This window comes from Heptranchias perlo, chromosome 7 (assembly GCF_035084215.1).
Source record: "Heptranchias perlo isolate sHepPer1 chromosome 7, sHepPer1.hap1, whole genome shotgun sequence".
NCBI classification, from domain to species: domain Eukaryota; kingdom Metazoa; phylum Chordata; class Chondrichthyes; order Hexanchiformes; family Hexanchidae; genus Heptranchias; species Heptranchias perlo.
The window spans coordinates 5,082,441-5,101,707 of record NC_090331.1 but is presented as its reverse complement, the minus strand read 5'-3'; the positions used below and the strand labels follow the sequence as shown (position 1 = coordinate 5,101,707).

At 47.3% G+C, this 19,267-nt stretch overlaps 1 long non-coding RNA gene across 1 annotated transcript; it reads left to right on the top strand.

Moving 5' to 3' along the window:
- Positions 1-13,920: 13,920 nt before the first annotated feature.
- LOC137323252 (uncharacterized) lies at positions 13,921-17,999 on the top strand. The gene is made up of 2 exons (XR_010963325.1): positions 13,921-13,981; positions 17,377-17,999. It is a non-coding gene; the product is annotated as an uncharacterized lncRNA (long non-coding RNA).
- Positions 18,000-19,267: the final 1,268 nt, after the last annotated feature.

The following is a 19,267-nucleotide window of genomic DNA, read 5'->3' as shown; positions in this document are numbered from 1 at the left end:
TCCTGCCCCTCCCTTAGCCATGTTTCAGTAATAGCTATAACATCCCAGTCCCATGTACCCATCCATGCCCTGAGTTCATCTGCCTTGCCCATCAGACTTCTTGCATTGAAATAAATGCAGTTTAATCTAGACTTCCCTTGGTCTTTGCCCTGCTTTCTCAGACCATCTGTCCGGTCATGTTCTGTACACTCTCCCTTACTGCCTTTTGTTTCTGTCACCACTTTATTTCCCACTGACTTCCTGCATCGGTTCCCATCCCCCTGCCACATTAGTTTAAACCCTCCCCAACAGCACTGGCAAACACTCCCCCTAGGACATTGGTTCCAGTCCTGCCCAGATGCAGACCGTCCAATTTGTACTGGTCCCACCTCCCCCAGAACCGGTTCCAATGGCCCAGGAATTTGAATCCCTCCCTCTTGCACCATCTCTCAAGCCACGTATTCATCTTAGCTATCCTGTCATTCCTACTCTGACTAACCCGTGGCACTGGTAGCAATCCTGAGATTACTACCTTTGAGGTCCTACTCTTTAGTTTAACTCCTAACTCCCTAAATTCAGCTTGTAGGACCTCATCCTGTTTTTTACCTATATCGTTGGTGCCTATATGCACCACGACAACTGGCTGTTCACCCTCCCCCTCCAGAATGTCCTGCAGCCGCTCCGACACATCCTTGACCCTTGCACCAGGGAGGCAACATACCATCCTGGAGTCTCGGTTGCGTCCACAGAAACGCCTGTCTATTCCCCTTACAATCGAGTCCCCTATCACTATAGCTCTGCCACTCTTTTTCCTGCCCTCCTGTGCAGCAGAGCCAGCCACGGTGCCATGAACCTGGCCACTGCCACCTTCCCCTGGTGAGCCATCTCCCCCAACAGTATCCAAAACGGTATACCTGTTTTGGAGCAAGATGACCGCAGGGGACCCTTGCACTGCCTTCCTACTCTTCCTCTGTCTGTTGGTCACCCATTCACTATCTCCCTCAGTAATTTTTATCTGCGGTGATTGAATTTTTTGAGGAGGTAACAAGGAGGGTCGATGAGGGTAACAAGTTTGATGTAGTCTACATGGATTTTAGCAAGGCTTTTGACAAGGTCCCACATGGCAGACTGGTCAGAAAAGTAAAAGCCCCTGGGATCCAAGGGAATGTGGCAAATTGAATCCAAAATTGGCTCAGTGGCAGGAAGCAAAGGGTAATGGTCAACTGGTGTTTTTGTGACTGGAAGGCTGTTTCCAGTGGGGTTCCACAAGGCTCAGTACTGGGTCCCTTGCTTTTTGTGGTATATATTAATGATTTAGACTTAAATGTAGGGGGCATGATTGAGAAGTTTGCAGATAATACAAAAATTGGCCGTGTGGTTGATAGTGAGAAGGAAAGCTGGAGACTGCAGAAAGATATCAATGGACTGGTCAGGTGGGCAGAAAAGTGGCAAATGGAATTCAATTCGGAGAAGTGCGATGTAATACCTTGCGGGAGGGCAAACAAGGCAAGGGAATACACAATAAATGGGAGGATACTGAGAGGTGTAGAGGAACAGAGGGACCTTGGAGTGCATGTCCACAGATTCCTGAAGGTAGCAGGACAGATAGATAAGGTGGTTAAGAAGGCATAGAGAATACTTTCCTTTATTAGCTGAGGCATAGAATATAAGAGCAGAGAATTTATGCTCGAACTGTATAGAACACTGGTTAGGCCCCAGCTTGAGTACTGCGCACAGTTCTGATCACCACATTACAGGAAAGATGTGATTGCACTAGAGAGGGTACAGAGGAGATTTACGAGGATGTTGCCAGAGCTGGAGAATTTTAGCTATGAGAAAAGATTGGATAGGCTGGGGTTGTTCTCTTTGGAACAGATTGAGGGGAGATTTAATTGAGGTATATAAAATTATGAGGGGCGTAGATAGAGTGGATAGGGAGGACCTATTTTCCTTAGCAGAGAGATCAATAACCAAGGGGCATAGATTTAAAGTAATTGGTAGAAGGATTAGAGGGGAGCTGAGGAGAAATTTTTTCACCCAGAGGGTGGTGGGGTCTGGAACTCACTGCCTGAAAGGGTTTTAGAGGCAGAAACCCTCAACTCATTTAAAAAGTACTTGGATGTGCATTTGAAGTGCCGTAACCTACAGGGCTACAGACCAAGTGCTGGAAAGTGGGATTAGGCTGGATGGCTCTTTGTCGGCTCGCACAGACACAATGGGCCAAATGGCCTCCTTCTGTGCTGTAGATTTCCATGATTCTACTCCAATCACATGTATAATACAACCACATGGCCAATCCAATCACATGTATAATACAACTACATGGCCAATCCAATCACATGTATAATACAACTACATGGCCAATCCAATCACATGTATAATACAACTACATGGCCAATCCAATCACATGTATAATACAACCACATGGCCAATCCAATCACATGTATAATACAACTACGTGGCCAATCCAATCACATGTATAATACAACCACGTGGCCAATCCAATCACATGTATAATACAACCACATGGCCAATCCAATCACATGTATAATACAACCACATGGCCAATCCAATCACATGTATAATCAAAATCAAAAGCAAAATACTGCAGATGCTGGAAATCTGAAATAAAAACAGAAAATGCTGAAGGAGCTCAGCCAGTGAGGCAGCATCTGTGGAGAGAGAAACAGAGTTAACGTTTCAGGTCGAAGACCTTTTGTCAGAACTGGAAGATGTTAAAGAGTTAAAGTTTTTAAGCAAGTACAGAGCCAGGAAAGGGGCGGGGGGGGGGGCGGGGGGAAATGAAGAAAAGGGGAAGTCTGTGATAGGGTAGAGGACAAGAGTGATTAAATGACAAAAGGGATGATGGTGCAAGGCAAGGAGGGTGGTAAAGGGACAGGTTAAGAAACAAAAGATGGGTCTGGAGTACCTGTGAATGGCAACAGCAGAACCATTACCAGCGCTGCTGTCTGAAAAAAAATGGGAGCAGAGGTTATGGTCTGAAGTTATTGAAATCAATGTTGAGTCCGGAGGGTTGTAAAGTGCCTAAACAAAAGATGAGATGCTGTTCCTCGAGCTTCCGTTGAGCTTCATTGGAACAGTGTAAGAGGCCGAGGACAGAGGGGTCAGTGTAGGAGTGGCATGGGGAATCAAAGTGGCAAGCGACAGGCAGGACAGGGCCAAGCTTGGGGACAGAGTGGAGGTGTTCAGCAAAGTGATCACCCAGTCTGCATTTGGTCTCCCCAATGTAGAAGAGACCGCATCGTGAGCGGCGAATACAGTATAGTGAATTGAAAGAAGTACAAGTAAATCGATGTTTCACCTGGAAGGAGCTTTTGGGGCCCTGGACGGTGGGAAGGGAGGAGGTGAAGGGGCAGGTGGTGCATCTCCTGCGCTCGCATGGAAGGTGCCGTGGGGAGGAGAGCAGGTGTTGGGGCTGATGGAAGAGTGGACCAGGGTGTCGCGGAGAAAGCGGTCCCTTCAGAGTGCTGAAAGGAGAGGGGAGGGGAAGGTGCGTTTGGAGGTGGGAACATGACTATAACAACTGATACATGGCTAATACAACCACATGACCAATCCAATCACAGGACTAATATAACCATAACCACATGACCAATCCAATCACATGACTAATATTACCACATGACCAATCCAACCACATGACCAATCCAATCACATGACTAATATAACCATAACCACATGACCAATCCAATCACATGTACAATACAACCACATGACCAATCCAACCACATGACCAATCCAATCACATGACTAATATAACCACATGACAAATATAATCACATGACTAATACAGACACATGACCAATCCAATCACATCTATAATACAACCACACGTCTAATGTGGTTAAATATTCGATCCAACCAGGTCGATCCAATCCGACCCAATTACTGTGACCAATCCAGCCACATATCACATCTGTTTGATGTAGAGGGGGTTACGGTTAATAAATAGTTTAGAACTTGCTCAATAATGCTCAATATTGTTTGAAGTTCATAAATTTAAAAGACGCAAAACTGCATCAATTATGTGCTAAGGATACTCTTGCTCACCTTTACTCTAGATATAATTTTGGCTTCCATGACTCAGACTGCTCTGGCAAGTGTGGCCCAGTATATACATTCCATTGAGAAATAAAAACTCCACGGGAAAAGTGATCCATCCGTGGCGAACGAAAGAAGTTAAGGAGAGTATTAGATTAAAAGAAGAGGCCTATAATGTTGTGAAGAAGTGTAGTAAGCCTGAAGATGGGGAGGATTTTAGAAACCAGCAAAAGGATGAGCAAAAATTGATGAAAAGGGAGAAAATAGAATGAGAGTAAACTAGCAAGAAATATAAAGACGGATTGTAAGAGCTTCTACAAGTATGTAAAAAGGGAGTAGCAAAAGTAAACGTTGGTCCCTTAGAGGCTGAGACGGGAGAAATTATAATGGGGAATAAAGAAATGGCAGAGATGTTAAATAAATATTTTGTATCGATCTTCACAGTAGAAGACACAAAAAACATACCAGAAATAACAGGGAACCAAGGGTCTAATGAGAGTCTTTTTTGATTCGTTCATGGGATGTAGGCGTCACTGGTGAGGCCGGCATTTATTGCCCATCCCTAATTGCCCTTGAGAAGGTGGTGGTGAGCCGCCTTCTTGAACCGCTGCAGTCCGTGTGGTGAAGGTTCTCCCACAGTGCTGTTAGGAAGGGAGTTCCAGGATTTTGACCCAGCGACGATGAAGGAACGGCGATATATTTCCAAGTCGGGATGGTGTGTGACTTGGAGGGGAACGTGCAGGTGGTGTTGTTCCCATGTACCTGCTGCTCTTGTCCTTCTAGGTGGTAGAGGTCGCGGGTTTGGGAGGTGCTATTGAAGAAGCCTTGGCAAGTTGCTGCAGTGCATCCTGTGGATGGTACACACTGCAGCCACAGTGCGCCTGTGGTGAAGGGATTGAATGTTTAGGGTGGTGGATGGGGTGCCAATCAAGTGGGCTGCTTTGTCTTGGATGGTGTCGAGCTTCTTGAGTGTTGTTGGAGCTGCACTTATCCAGGCAAGTGGAGAATTTTCCATCATACTCCTGACTTGTGGAAAGGCTTTGGGGAGTCAGGAGGTGAGTCACTCGCCACAGAATGCCCAGCCTCTGACCTGCTCTTGTAGCCACAGTATTTATATGGCTGGTCCAGTTAAGTTTCTGGTCATTGGTGACCCTCAGGATGTTGATGGTGGGGGATTCGGCGATGGTAATGCCGTTGAATGTCAAGGGAAGGTGGTTAGACTCCCTCTTGTTGAAGATGGTCATTGCCTGGCACTTGTCTGGCGCGAATGTTACTTGCTACTTATGATCCCAAGCCTGGATGTTGTCCAGGTCTTGCTGCATGCGGGCTCGGACTGCTTCATCATTTGAGGGGTGGCGAATGGAACTGAACACTGCAATCATCAGCGAACATCCCCATTTCTGACCTTATGATGGAGGGAAGGTCATTGATGAAGCAGCTGAAGATGGTTGGGCCTAGGACACTGCCCTGAGGAATTCCTGCAGCAATGCCCTGGGGCTGAGATGATTGGCCTCCAACAACCACTACCATCTTCCTTTGTGCTAGGTATGACTCCAGCCACTGGAGAGTTTTCCCCCTGATTCCCATTGACTTCAATTTTACTAGGGCCCCTTGGTGCCACACTCGGTCAAATGCTGCCTTGATGTCAAGGGCAGTCACACTCACCTCACCTCTGAAATTCAGCTCTTTTATCCATGTTTGGACCAAGGCTGTAATGAGGTCTGGAGCCGAGTGGTCGTGGCGGAACCCAAACTGAGCATCGGTGAGCAGGTTATTGGTGAGTAAGTGCCGCTTGATAGCACTGTCGATGACACCTTCCATCACTTTGCTGATGATTGAGAGTAGACTGATGGGTAAATGGCCAGATTGGATTTGTCCTGCTTTTTGTGGACAGGACATACCTGGGCAATTTTCCACATTGTCGGGTAGATGCCAGTGTTGTAGCTGTACTGGAACAGCTTGGCTAGAGGCGCAGCTAGTTCTGGAGCACAAGTCTTCAGCACTACAGCCGGGATGTTGTTGGGTCCCATAGCCTTTGCTGTATCCAGTGCACTCAGCCGTTTCTTGATATCACGTGGTGTGAATCGAATTGGCTGAAGACTGGCTTCTGTGATGGTGGGGATATCGGGAGGAGGCCGAGATGGATCATCCACTCGGCACTTCTGGCTGAAGATGGATGCAAAGATGGCTTCAGCCTTGTCTTTTGCACTCACGAGCTGGACTCTGCCATCATTGAGGATGGGGATGTTTGCAGAGCCTCCTCCTCCCGTTAGTTGTTTAATTGTCCACCACTATTCACGACTGGATGTGGCAGGACTGCAGAGCTTTGATCTGATCTGATGAGAGTGAGGAACTTAAAGTAATTATTATCAGTAAAGAAAAAGTACAAGAGAAACTAATGGGACTAAAAGCCAACAAATCCCCTGGACCCGATGGCCTATATCCTAGGGTTCTAAAAGAGGTGGCTGCAGAGATAGTGGATGCATTGGTTGTGATCTTCCAAAATTCCCTAGATTCTAGAACGGTCCCAGTGGATTGGAAGGTAGCAAATGTAACCCTGCTATTCAAGAAATGAGGGAGAGAGAAAACAGGGAACTGCAGGCCAGTTAGCCTGACATCAGTCGTTAGGAAAATGCTGGAATCTATTATTAAGGAAGTGGTAACAGGGCACTTAGAAAATCATAATATGATTCGGCATAGTCAACGTGGTTTTACGAAAATTGTGTTTGACAAATTTATTAAAGTTTTTTGAGGATGTGCCGGATAGATAAAGGGGAACCAGAGGCTGTAGTATATTTGGATTTTCAAAAGGCATTCGATAAGGTGCCACATAAAAGGTTGTTACGCAAGATAAGGGCTCATGGGGTTGGGGGTAATATATTAGCATGGATAGAGGATTGGTTAACGGACAGAAAACAAAGAGTAGGGATAAACGGGTCATTCTCAGGCTGTAACTAGTGGGGTGCCGCAAGGATCAGTGCTTGGGCCTCCGCTGTTTATAACTTTAAAGAAGTGATGGTTCAGGTGCAGTCTAGATACATTCCCATGAGGGAGAAAGGTGTAGCAACTAAAGCCAGAGCTCCCTGAATGACAAAAGAGATAAAGAGTAAGATGAAACAGAAAAAAGGGGCGTATGGCAGATGTCAGTTTGATAACACAAGTGAGAACCAGGCTGAATATAGAAAGTTCAGAGGAGAAGTGAAAAAGGAAATAAGAGGGGCAAAGAGAGAGTATGAGAATAGACTGGCGGCCAACATAAAAGGGAAACCAAAAGTCTTCTACAGGCACGTAAACAGTAAACAGGTAGTAAGAACATAAGAACATAAGAAATAGGAGCAGGAGTAGGCCAATCGGCCCCTCGAGCCTGCTCCGCCATTCAATAAGATCATGGCTGATCTGATCCTAACTTCAAATCTAAATTCATGTTCAATTTCCTGCCCGTTCCCCGTAACCCCTAATTCCCTTTACTTCTAGGAAACTGTCTATTTCTGTTTTAAATTTAGTAAGAGGATGGGTGGGGCCGATTAAGGACCAAAAAGGAGATCTATTCATGGAGGCAGAGGGGATGGCTGAGGTACTAAATGAGTACTTTGCAACTGTCTTTACCAAGGAAGAAGATACTGCCAAAGTCACAGTAAAAGTTGAGATACTGGATGGTCTAAAAATTGATAAAGAGGAGGTATTAGAAAGGCTAGCTGTACTTAAAGTAGATAAGTCACCTGGTCCCAATGTGATGCATCCTAGGTTGCTGAGGGAAGCAAGGGTGGAAATTGCGGAGGTACTGGCCATAATCTTCCAAACATCCATAGATACGGGGGTGGTTCCAGAGGACTGGAGAATTGCAAATGTTACACCCTTGTTCAAAAAAGTGTGTAAGGATAAACCCAGCAACTATAGGCCAGTCAGTTTAATCTCGGTGGTGGGGAAACTTTTAGAAACGATAATCCGAGACAAAATTAATAGTCACTTGGACAAGTGTGGATTGATTAGGGAAAGCCAGCACGGATTTGTTAAAGGCAAATATGTTTCACTAACTTGCTTAAGTTTTTTGCTGAGGTAACAAAGAGGGTCGATGAGGGCAATGCGGTTGATGTGGTGTATATGGACTTCCAAAAGGCGTTTGATAAAATGCCACATAATAGGCTTGTCATCAAAGTTGAAGCCCATGGAATAAAAGGGGCAGTGACAGCATGGATACGAGATTGGCTATGTGACAGGAAACAGAGAGTAGTGGTGAACGGTTGTTTTTTGGACTGGAGGGAGGTGTACAGTGGTGTTTCCCAGGGGTCGGTGCTGGGACCACTGCTTTTCTTGATATATATTAATGAACTTGGACTTGGGTGTACAGGGTACAATTTCAAAATTTGCAGATGACACAAAACTTGGAAATGTAGTGAACAGTGAGGAGGATAGTGATAGACTTCAAGAGGATATAGACAGGCTGGTGGCATGGGCGGACACGTGGCAGATGAAACTCAACGCAGAGAAGTACGAAGTGATACATTTTGGTAGGAAGAATGAGGAGAGGTAATATAAACTAGAGGGCACAATTCCAAAAGGGGTGCAGGAACAGAGAGACCTGGGGGTATATGTGCATAGGTCGTTGAAGGTGGCAGGGCAGGTTGAGAAAGTGGTTAAAAAATCCTGGGCTTTATAAATGGAGGCATGGAGTACAAAAGTATGGAAGTTATGATGTACCTTTATAAAACACTGGTTCGACCACAACTGGAGTATTGTCTCCAGTTCTGGGCACCGCACTTTAGGAAAGATGTGAAGGCCTTAGAGAGGGTGCAGAAAAGATTTACTAGAATGATTCCAGGGATGAGGTACTTTAGTTACATGGATAGACTGGAGAAGCTGGGGTTGTTCTCCTTGGAACAGAGAAGTTTGAGAGGAGATTTGATAGAAGTATTCAAAATCATGAAGGGTCTAGACAGAGTAGATAGAGAGAAACTGTTCTCATTGCCGAACGGGTCAAGAAACAGAGGACATAGATTTAAGGTGATTGGCAAAAGAACCAAAGGCCACATGAGGAACACATTTTTACACAGCGAGTGGTTATGGTCTTGAATGCCCTGCCTGAGGGGGTGGTGGAGGCAGATTCAATCATGGTTTTCAAAAGGGAACTGGATAAGTACTTGAAGGGAAAAAATTTGCAGGGCTACAGGGATAGGGCGGGGAATGCTCTGGATTGCTCTTACACAGAGCTGGCACGGACTCGATGGCCCGAATGGCCTCCTTCCGTGCTATAACCTTTCTATGATTCTATGATTCTATGATATTAATGACTTAGGTGAAGGGACTGAGTGTAATGTATCCAGGTTTGCTGACGATACGAAGCTAGGTGGGAAAGTAAGCTGCGAGGACACAAAGAGTCTGCAAAGGGATATAGACAGATTAAGTGAGTGGGCAAGAAGGTGGCAAATGGAGTATAATGTGGGGAAATGTGAAGTTATTCAATTTGGTAGGAAGAATAGAAAAACAGAATATTTTTTAAATGGTGAGAAACTATTAAATGTTGGTGTTCAGAGATTTGGGTGTCCTCGTACAAGAAACACAAGAAGTTAGCATGCAGGTACAGCAAGCAATTAGAAATGGCATGTTGACCTTTATTGCAAGGGGGTTGGAGTACAAGAGTAAGGAAGTCTTACTACAATTGTTCAGGAGAGGGTTGTCCTATGAGGAGAGATTGAGTAGAATGGGCCTATACTCTCTGGAGTTTAGAACTAGGAGGCATAATCTCAGGATAAGGGTCGGCCGTTTAAGACTGAGATGAGGAGGAATTTCTTCACTCAGAGGGTTGTGAATCTTTGGAATTCTCTACCCCCTTGAGTATATTCAAGACTGAAATAGATGGATTTTTGGACTCTAGGGGTATGAAGGGATATGGAGATTGGGCAGGAAAGTGGAGTTGAGGTCGAAGATCAGCCAAAATCTTATTGAATGGCGGTACAGACTTGAGGGGCCATATAGCCTACTCCTACTCCTATTTCTTATGTTCTTGTGGTGAAAAGCTCGAAAGAGTGGAGTTCCAAACAGACTTAGGGGTCCATGTACATAGATCAGAAAATAATCAAAAAGGCTAATGGAATGCTGGCCTTTATATCTAGAGGACAAGGGGGTAGAAGTTATGCTACAGCTATACAAAGCCCTGGTTAGACCACACCTGGAGTACTGTGTTCAGTTCTGGACACCACACCTTAGGAAGGATATATTGGCCTTGGAGGGAGAGCAGCGTAGATTTACCAGAATGATATCTGGACTCCAAGTTACGAGGATAGATTACACAAACTAAGGTTGTATTCTCTGGAATTTAGAAGATTGAGGGGTGATCTGATTGAAGATTTCAAGATATTAAGGGGAACTGATAGGGCAGATAGAGAGAAACTATTTCCATTGGTTGAGGAGTCTAGGACTAGGGAACACAGCCTAAAAATTAGAGCCAGGACTTTCAGGGGTGAAGTTAGGAAACACTTCTACACACAAAGGGTGGGAGAAGTTTGGAACTCTCTTCCGCAAACGCCAGTAGATTCTAGCTCAATTGTTAATTTTAAATCTGAGATTGATAGATTTTTGTTAACTAAAGGTATTAAGGGATATGGGGCTAAGGCAGGTATATGGAGTTAGATATAAGATAGTCACTAATAAATCCAAGAGGGAATTCAGGAGAAACTTCTTTACCCAGAGAGTGGTGAGAATGTGGAACTTGCTACCACAAGGAGTAGTTGAGACGAATAGTATAGGTACATTTAAGGGGAAGCTGGATAAACACAAGAGGGAGAAAGGAATAGAAGGATATGTTGATAGGATGAGATGAAGCAGGGAGGGAGGAGGCTCGGGTGGAGCATAAACACGGCATAGACCAGTTGGGCCGAATGGCCTGTTTCTGTGCTGTGAATTGTATGTAATTCTATGTAACATGACGCTGGATTATTAAGAATCCCAACAAAAACATAGGGGTCAATTTTCAGCCGAGCGGGTGCATTCGTGGCGGTGGGGGGGGGGGGGGCTGCTAAAATTGGGGATTCCCGGGGCGGGTCCGCAGCCCGGCTCCAACCAGCCCCCACGTGTGGGACTCTCACCGGCAATTAAAGCTGGCGGGATCCCATTGAAACTAATTAATTAGATAGTTCAGGTCGTTAGGAGACCTGATTGGAAGGATACTTTAGGAGGGGTGGGATTTTCATATCAACTGAGCGTGTTTCCCGTGCTGGTATTTCAGCCACCAGCCTGTGGGTGCTGCAAAGGTCCATTTGACAGGTGGTGGGGGGGAGACCCTCACTCATTGCAGGAGGCCACTCTGTCACTTTGGACAAAGTTTGGCCTCCACCACCCTCCTCCTAACAATAAAATTCACCAACTTGGAACCTCAACTCTGGTGTCCAGACACATTTACCTACCTTGTGGACCCTCTCAAACGTACATCTTGCGGATGGGGGCCGCCATCGCTACAGTCATTACCTCATCGGAGGACGAACAGCATCACCAGCCTCGCCGGCCACCTCTGACACGTGGAGCTCCACAACACAGGGCCGTGACACATCCACCTGCACAGCAGGAGGGAGAGCAACCACAGAGAGAGATGCGTCGCAGAGGGCACTACCCTCGCCGCAGGGTCCACAGACCGAGGCTCAGCCTCCTGGACCTCTCTGAGGAGCAGTGCACACGGAGGCTCAGAGTCACTCGACATATAGTCGTGGACATCTGCAGCCTCCTTGATGCCGAGCTGCTTCCGGCTGGCCCGAGCACCATCTTCTTACCTGTTGCTGTCAAAGTCACCACTGCCCTCAACAACTTCTCCAGATCCTTCTAAGGTGCCACCGGGGACAACACTGGCGTCTCAGTCATCTGCACAAAAGAGCCCTGCAAATACACCTACACCCACTCTGCAGTGACCCAATGGGTGGCATCAGGTGACGGTCTTCATGGGATCCTCAGGAAAGGGAATTATTGCACAAACCAGACAAAATTTGCAAAGACGTGGCAGTAGTGGTGATAACAAATTTTAATGCGGTTGGCAAAATAAACAAAACTAAATGAAAAACATGACATTTTGTCTTACACCCTTGTGCATCCCCTTTGTGCTCACAAAACCTTAGCCTTATGTTTACAGGAACCCCTACGTGGTGCTACCCCTGTGGCTTCAGCAGAGGTAGTGGCAGGTTGCTCTTGTCCATGCCCTGACCGATGAGATGCTTTGCGCGGATGCCCTCTGGGTTTCGGTGCCCGTGAGGGCCCCTCCAAAGACTGCTCCACCTGCACCTGTGCAGGGGCAGACTCGGCCAACTGGAGAGGAGGCAGCATTGCGGGTACAGATTGAGAGGGGGGCAACGGGTGAGACGTGGGAGGGCTTTCAGTGGCGTCCCACTTCCATGTCCCCTTTCACCATCATCCCTCTCCTGGGCCAGGCCCACATCACTCCTTCCACCCTGCTGGACGACAGTTTGCAGGACTTGTGCGAAGCCTTGGAAGGCCAGTTGTAAGGTATCTGTCAGCCTGTTTAAGGCGACAGAATGTTGCTCACCCTGAATCCAAACGGCCGTTGTCAGGGCCTGAATGGACTCACTGTTGAGCCGTGCTTGACGCTCGATGGAGGCTAGCCTTCCCTCCATCGCAGACATTCCCGCACCTACCCGCGACACTATCTCAGAGATGCCTTCACGTCCCTGTGACAGTATTCCACTCATGCAGGAGTGGGAATCCTCCATCCTCTGCACGATTGTGGAGAGTGCGCGTGGCAACTGTTCCAGTACCTCGGCAATGTGCTGCTGCCTCTAGACGACTCTCCTTTTCATGGCTGGCCCCCAGGGTTCAGCATCTGGGTCCAGCTGAGCAGAGCCTGGAGAAGAGTGGTTCCACCAACGCGGACTCTCCACGGCTGCCCCTGCCACCAGGGTCTGCTCGTGCTCAGATGTGCGTGGTGACTCACCATGTGCAAGCCCAACTAAGTGAGGACAGGGACCCACCGAGGTGTGTGTATCTGCGCTGGTGGATGGCTGGCTCAGATGTGACGATGGACCTCAGAGGCCGGCAGGTCCTCTGAGGAATCGCCCTCCGCAGTCACGGTGGTCACAGATGGCCCTGCAAGAGAACAGAAAGCAATATTAAGCATGTGGACAGATGTTGAGGTGCTGCAGATGCCAAGTGATGTTAAGATCATTCGCTTTCATGAGTGCTGAGTGTTAGATTTCTGTCACCAGCCGCTTGTGCGCTCCCAGTCTCGGCGTCCGCCACGGACAGGCACTCCAACGTGCGGCTTATTTCTAGTGCCTGCTCCTCCGCGTCCGTTAGGACCACCTGGTGTGGCGGGCCCACTCCGGTCCTTGCCCTCTCCCGGGCTTTCTGGCATTTCTTCTCCTATCAAGGCAAAACACAGAGAGGCGTGATTGAGTGATGGTAGCATGGTGAGCCACTGCATGCATTGGTGTGGGTGGGAGTGACCGTGAGGGAGATGCAGGGAGGGTGCGTGTGAGACATAGCCATGAGATTGTATGAGGATTGGGTTGCGTGGTAGTGTTCGAATGGGAACTGGGGCGGTGAGTAAGTGCAGGCAAGGTGAGGATGATGGTTGAGTGGATGTGAGGAGTGATGCAAGAGCGTTATGGTGGCAGTGCAGAAGGAGTTGTGTGGTGGTGGAGGTGATGTGGAAGACGGAGTGTGGGAGAATGCGTAAGTGTATTCACTTTGGCTGACCTGGTTAGGTCATTAAATCGCTTCCTGCCCTGGACCCAGGTTAGGCTGCGATCGCGTGCGGAGCACCCCGATTTCACTGGGCGCATTACCCACGCGCCCAGTCGACCCCCTGCTGCCGACCCACCTCCCTCCTAATATCGGGCCCATAATGTATGAACAACATGAAATAAACAATCGACCTGGAGGCTTGCGTTAAGTCTCTTCAGTCTCAGCAGCTTTCTCCTGTAAACCAAGCACTGGTGCACAGGTAGGTGTCTGTGTGTGTGTGTGTCTAAATGTGCGTGTGTCTGTCTCTGTGTGGGTCTTTGTGAGGGTGTGTGTCTGTCTGTGTGTGGGAGTGTGTGTGTGTGTGTGTCTGTTTGTGTATGTGTGTCTGCCTGTGTGTGTGTGTATGTGTGTCTGTGTGTGTGTTTCTGTCTGTCTGTGTGTTTGTGTCTGTGTGTGTGTTTGTGTCAGTGTGTGTCTATATGTGAGAGTGTGTATGTCTGTTTTTCTGTCTGTCTGTGTGTTTGTGTCTGTGTGTGTCTGTGTGTGTTTGTGTGTCTGTCTGTGTGTGTGTGTTTCTGTCTGTCTGTGTGTGTGTGTGTGTTTCTGTGTCTGTCTGTGTGTGTGTGTTTGTGTGTCTGTCTGCATGTGTGTGTCTATATGTGAGAATGTGTGTGTCTGCCTGAGTGTGTGTGTGTCTGTGTGTGTTTGTGTGTCTGTCTGTGTGTGTGTGTCTATATGTGAGAATGTGTGTGTCTGCCTGAGTGTGTGTGTGTCTGTGTGTGTTTGTGTGTCTGTGTGTGTGTGTGTGTCTATATGTGAGAGTGTGTGTGTCTGCCTGAGTGTGTGTGTGTGTCTGTGTGTGTGTCTATCTCTGTGTTGTAAGATGTTCCGTTCCCTTCCGCCTCACACCGGTTCTTGGACCTCGGAATCACAAGAACAAAACTGCACGCGACAAACAGGCTTTCGCTCAACCCAAACTTGTGAGTTTATTAAACCAACAAAACCCCAGTCCAATCCCTTCCATGATTTGACTGAAACTTACAATCACCCACATGGCTGGTCGTTACCGATGTTGATTGTAGTCCTGGACCTGGAGGTGACGGGTCTCTGTCCGTCTTCACCTGACTGCAGCCTCCACGTGCTGCTCTTGTACCTTCTTATAGAGTTCCAGTCACGCAAACCCCCACCTGGGCCTCATCCGTGGTTTCAGCGATCAATCTGTTGGATTGTTCGACATTCACACCTCTTCATCGGGCATCTCGGTGATTCAAAACTCCTTAGTTGTGCAGAGCTGTGAGGTCGAGAGACAACTCCTGATCTCCTCCCCGCTACCTGCACAGTATCAGGACAATGCGGGATTCCTCACTGTGACGGGCCCTCGGCTCACAGCATTGTTTAGGTTTGAAAGGCCTTCCGCTCTTGTCCGAGACGGAGCGTGGCTCAGAGGCTCAGTTCGATTAGACATTGTCTCGATGTTAATGTGTCTTCGCCACGGCCTCATTGTTTGATGTAATTGAGTCTCTGAAACTGACCATGGGCTGGAGTCTCTTTGACTGGGACCTGGGGTTAACTGTTTCATATCTCGCAGCCTGTTTCATGTCTTGTAGTTTTACAGTGTTTTTACAGTATTTTCCATATTTGAAGTCTTACAGTGTGGATCTCTGTGAGTGTGTCTGTCTGTGTCTGTGCGTGTGTGTGTCTGCCTATGTGTGTGTGTATGTGTGTGTGCCTTTGTGTGTCTGTCCGTCTGTCTATCAATGGAACCCTGTAGTCAAAGAGTTAATTTGATAATTGGGATCTTTAAGAAAAGACGAAACTGTTCGGGCAGGAGGTTTCCCTGTTTACTCTGTGGGTTTGTAGATGATAATATAAACTGCAGCGATGTTTGATGTCCAGACAAGGACTAAACAGCAGCTCTCGGATGAATGTGCCGATCTGTTCCTGTTCACAGATGTTTATGCGTTTGGAATCACAGGAAGTCCTGATGTGAGTTGGTGAACTCCGCGTTCATTCCCTTTATTTGTTTAGCCTTTGGATAAAAGGCCCCCACATGTGCAACTGGAGCGACTTTGTGTTTTTAATGTTGGGACCATTTAATCTGCTTCCAAACCTCAGAGACATTTTCTCTTTGAATGGGTCTGACTTTCTGTGCCTTACAACGTGCACTTAATTAACAAAAGACAACACCACACAGCGCAAGCATCTTGCTGGCAGTCCTGTCACTCCCCGGTAATCTGAAGAGATCAAATAATCTTCCGACCACATATCCTCTCCATCACCAAGACCACCTACTTCCACCTCCATAACATCGCCCATCTCCGCCCCTGCCTCAGCTCATCTGCTGCTGAAACCCTCATCCATGCCTTTGTTACCTCCAGACTTGACTATTCCAATCTTTCCTGGTCGGCTTCCCATCTTCCACCCTCCATAAACTTGGGCTCGTCCAAAACTCTGCTGCCCCGTATCCTAACTCGCACCAAGTCCTGTTCACCCATCACCCCCTGTGCTCACTGACCTACATCGGCTCCCAGTCCGTCAAAACCTCGATTTTAAAATTCTCTTCCTTGTGTTCAAATCCCTCCATGGCCTCGCCCCTCCCTATCTCTGTAACCTTCTCCAGCCCTACAACCCTCCGAGGTCTCTGCGCTCCTCTTGTTAATCCCCAATTTCCTTCGCCCCACCATTGGCGGCCGTGCCTTCAGCTGTCTAGGCCCTAAGTTCTGGAATTCCCTCCCTAAACCTCTCCTCTTCTCTACTTCTCTCCTCCTTAAAACCTACCTCTTTGACCAAGTTTTTGGTCACCTATCCTAATATCTCCTTACCACAGACGATACAGTTCAGAAGGAGGCTATTCGGCCCATCGTGCCTGTGCCTGCTCTTTGAAAGTGCTATCCAATTAATCCCACTCTCCCTGCTCTTTCCCCATAGTCGTGCAATTTTTTCCTTTTCAAGTATTTATCCAATTTCCTTTTGAAAGTTATTATTGAATCTGCTTCCACCGCCCTTTCAGGCAGCACATTCCAGATCATAACAACTCGCTGTGCAAAAAAAATGTTTCCTCAGGTCGCCTTTGGTTCTTTTGCCGATCACCTTAAATCCGTGTCCTCTGGTTACCTACCCTTCTGCCACTGGAAACAGTTTCTCCTTATTTACTCTATCAAATCCCCTCATGGTTTTGAACACCTCTATTAAATCTCCCCTTAACCTCCTCTGTTCTAAGGAGAACAACCCCAGCTTCTCCAGTCTCTCCACATAACTGAAGTCCCTCATCCCTGGAACCATTCTAGTAAATCTCCTCTGCACCCTCTCTAAGGCCTTGACATCCTTCCTAAAGTGTGGTGCCCAGAATTGAACACAATGCTCCAGAGGAGGCCTAACCAGTGATTTATAAAGGTTTAGCATAACTTCCTTGCTTTTATACTCTATATGTGGCTCGGTTTCAAGTTTTGTTTGATTACGCTCCTGTGAAGCACCTTGGGACATTTTACTAAATTAAAGGCGCTATATAAATACAAGTTGCAGTTCTGATCATTCCCAGGGCTGAAAATGTTAATAGAGGCCTTTTGCCACTGCAATGAATGCTGGGATTGCTCTGCCTCCATAGCTTGTCTTGTTTTGTGACTCGGCCAACGTTGTCTACCTCACACGCTGCAGGAAAAGATGCCCCGGAGCATGGTACATTGGCGAGACCATGCAGACGCTGCGACAACGGATGAACGGACACCGCACAACAATCGCCAGACAGGAGGGTTCCCTCCCAGTCAGGGAACACTTCAGCAGTCAGGGACATTCGGCCACCGATCTTCGGGTAAGCGTTCTCCAAGGCGGCCTTCGAGACACACGACAACGCAAAATCGTCGAGCAGAAATTGATAGCCAAGTTCCGCACCCATGAGGACGGCCTCAACCGGGATCTTGGGTTCATGTCACGTTACACGTTACCCCACCAGCGAACAAAAGCTATCTGTTTTTAATATAATGGGTCATTTGCTGGCTTTCTCTGCCTTCCGGATGTTTCTGCCTCTCTCTCTCTCTCTGTTTTTTTTTCCTGTTTGTTTTTTTGTTGAATTTGTATTCGGGGGTTCTGTAGGTGACACCTCTCTGTCTGAACACGGTGATTGCCTTGGCAACGGGCAGTTGCAGGGGCAGTCTGTAAACACCATGTATTGTTCTATGATGTATAAATGCGTAGGCTTCAAGGAGCTCCTGACAATTACCTGAGGAAGGAGGAAGCCTCCGAAAGCTTGTAGATTTCAAATAAAAATCGTTGGACTATAACTTGGTGTTGTAAAATTGTTTACAATTGTCTTGTTTTCAGCAAGATTACTAACCGATTGCTGTGACACACTTCACAAGTATCACTTCTGTTCAGTTAAACTCTCAACAGTCTGTCTGCTTTTTGCAGAACTGCTTCAAAAGTTCTTTAGAACTGATGAGGGACTTCAGTTATGTGGATAGACTGGAGAAGCTGGGGTTGTTCCCCTTAGAGCAGAGAAGGTTAAGGGGAGATTTGATCGAGGTGTTCAAAATCATGAAGGGTTTTGATAGAGTAAATAAGGAGAAACTGTTTCCAGTGGTAGGAGGGTCGGTAACCAGAGGACACAGATTTAAGGTGATCGGCAAAAGAACCAGAGGGGAGATGAGGAGAATTTTTTTTACGCAGCGAGTTGTTATGATCTGGAATGTACTGCCTGAAAGGGCGGTGGAAGCAGATTCAATAGTAACTTTCAAAAAGGAATTGAATAAATACTTGAAAAGGAGAAAATTATAGGGCTATGGGGAAAGAGCAGGGAGAGTGGGACTAATTAGATAGCTCTTTCAAAGAGCCGGCACAGGCACGATGGGCCGAATGGCCTCCACCTGTGCTGTGCGATTCTATGATTCCCCCTCCTGTCCCTTTCGAAGGATGCTTCCTGGTACTTTCTTGGAACCTTCTTAGTCTCTGTTGCTCTTCCTTCTGTTCTCCTCTGCATCACAGGGGTCGGTAAAAGCAGAGCTTTAGATCTTTAAATTCCACTAAGACAAGGCTCCCTTACAGAACCGAAATATTAGCAGCGAATGAAGAGGGTTAACTCTGTCCCGCGGATCCGTTCCAAGGTGTCACTCAACCAGACAATCACGTGTCGGAAACTGGTCGGGAATGTCCTCGGAGCTTCTCCCGTTCCACCGTCGTAACCTTGCCGGAAGCGCGATGTGTGTCCCGTTTACACGCGCAGGTAAGCAGGGTTTCCGACGCACTTCCAGCGAAGTTACGGCGGCTCCGAGGAAATTCAGCGCCACCACCCCCCCCCCCCCGATTCCCAGATGCCTGTTAGTTTGGCGGAGGCTTAGCTCGACCCTTTCTATTTCAGTCATCGAGTATATCAGCCCTATCGCTCCCAAAGTCTCTCCCTGCTTGTTAGATGTAGCACCTCTCAGTGAATGCTTGGCGTGTGTAAAAAAAAAGACTTGCATTTATATCGCACTTTTCATGACCTCAAGACGCCCCAAAGCGCTTTACAGCTAATGGAGTACTTCTTGAAGTGTAGTCACTGTTGTAATGCAGC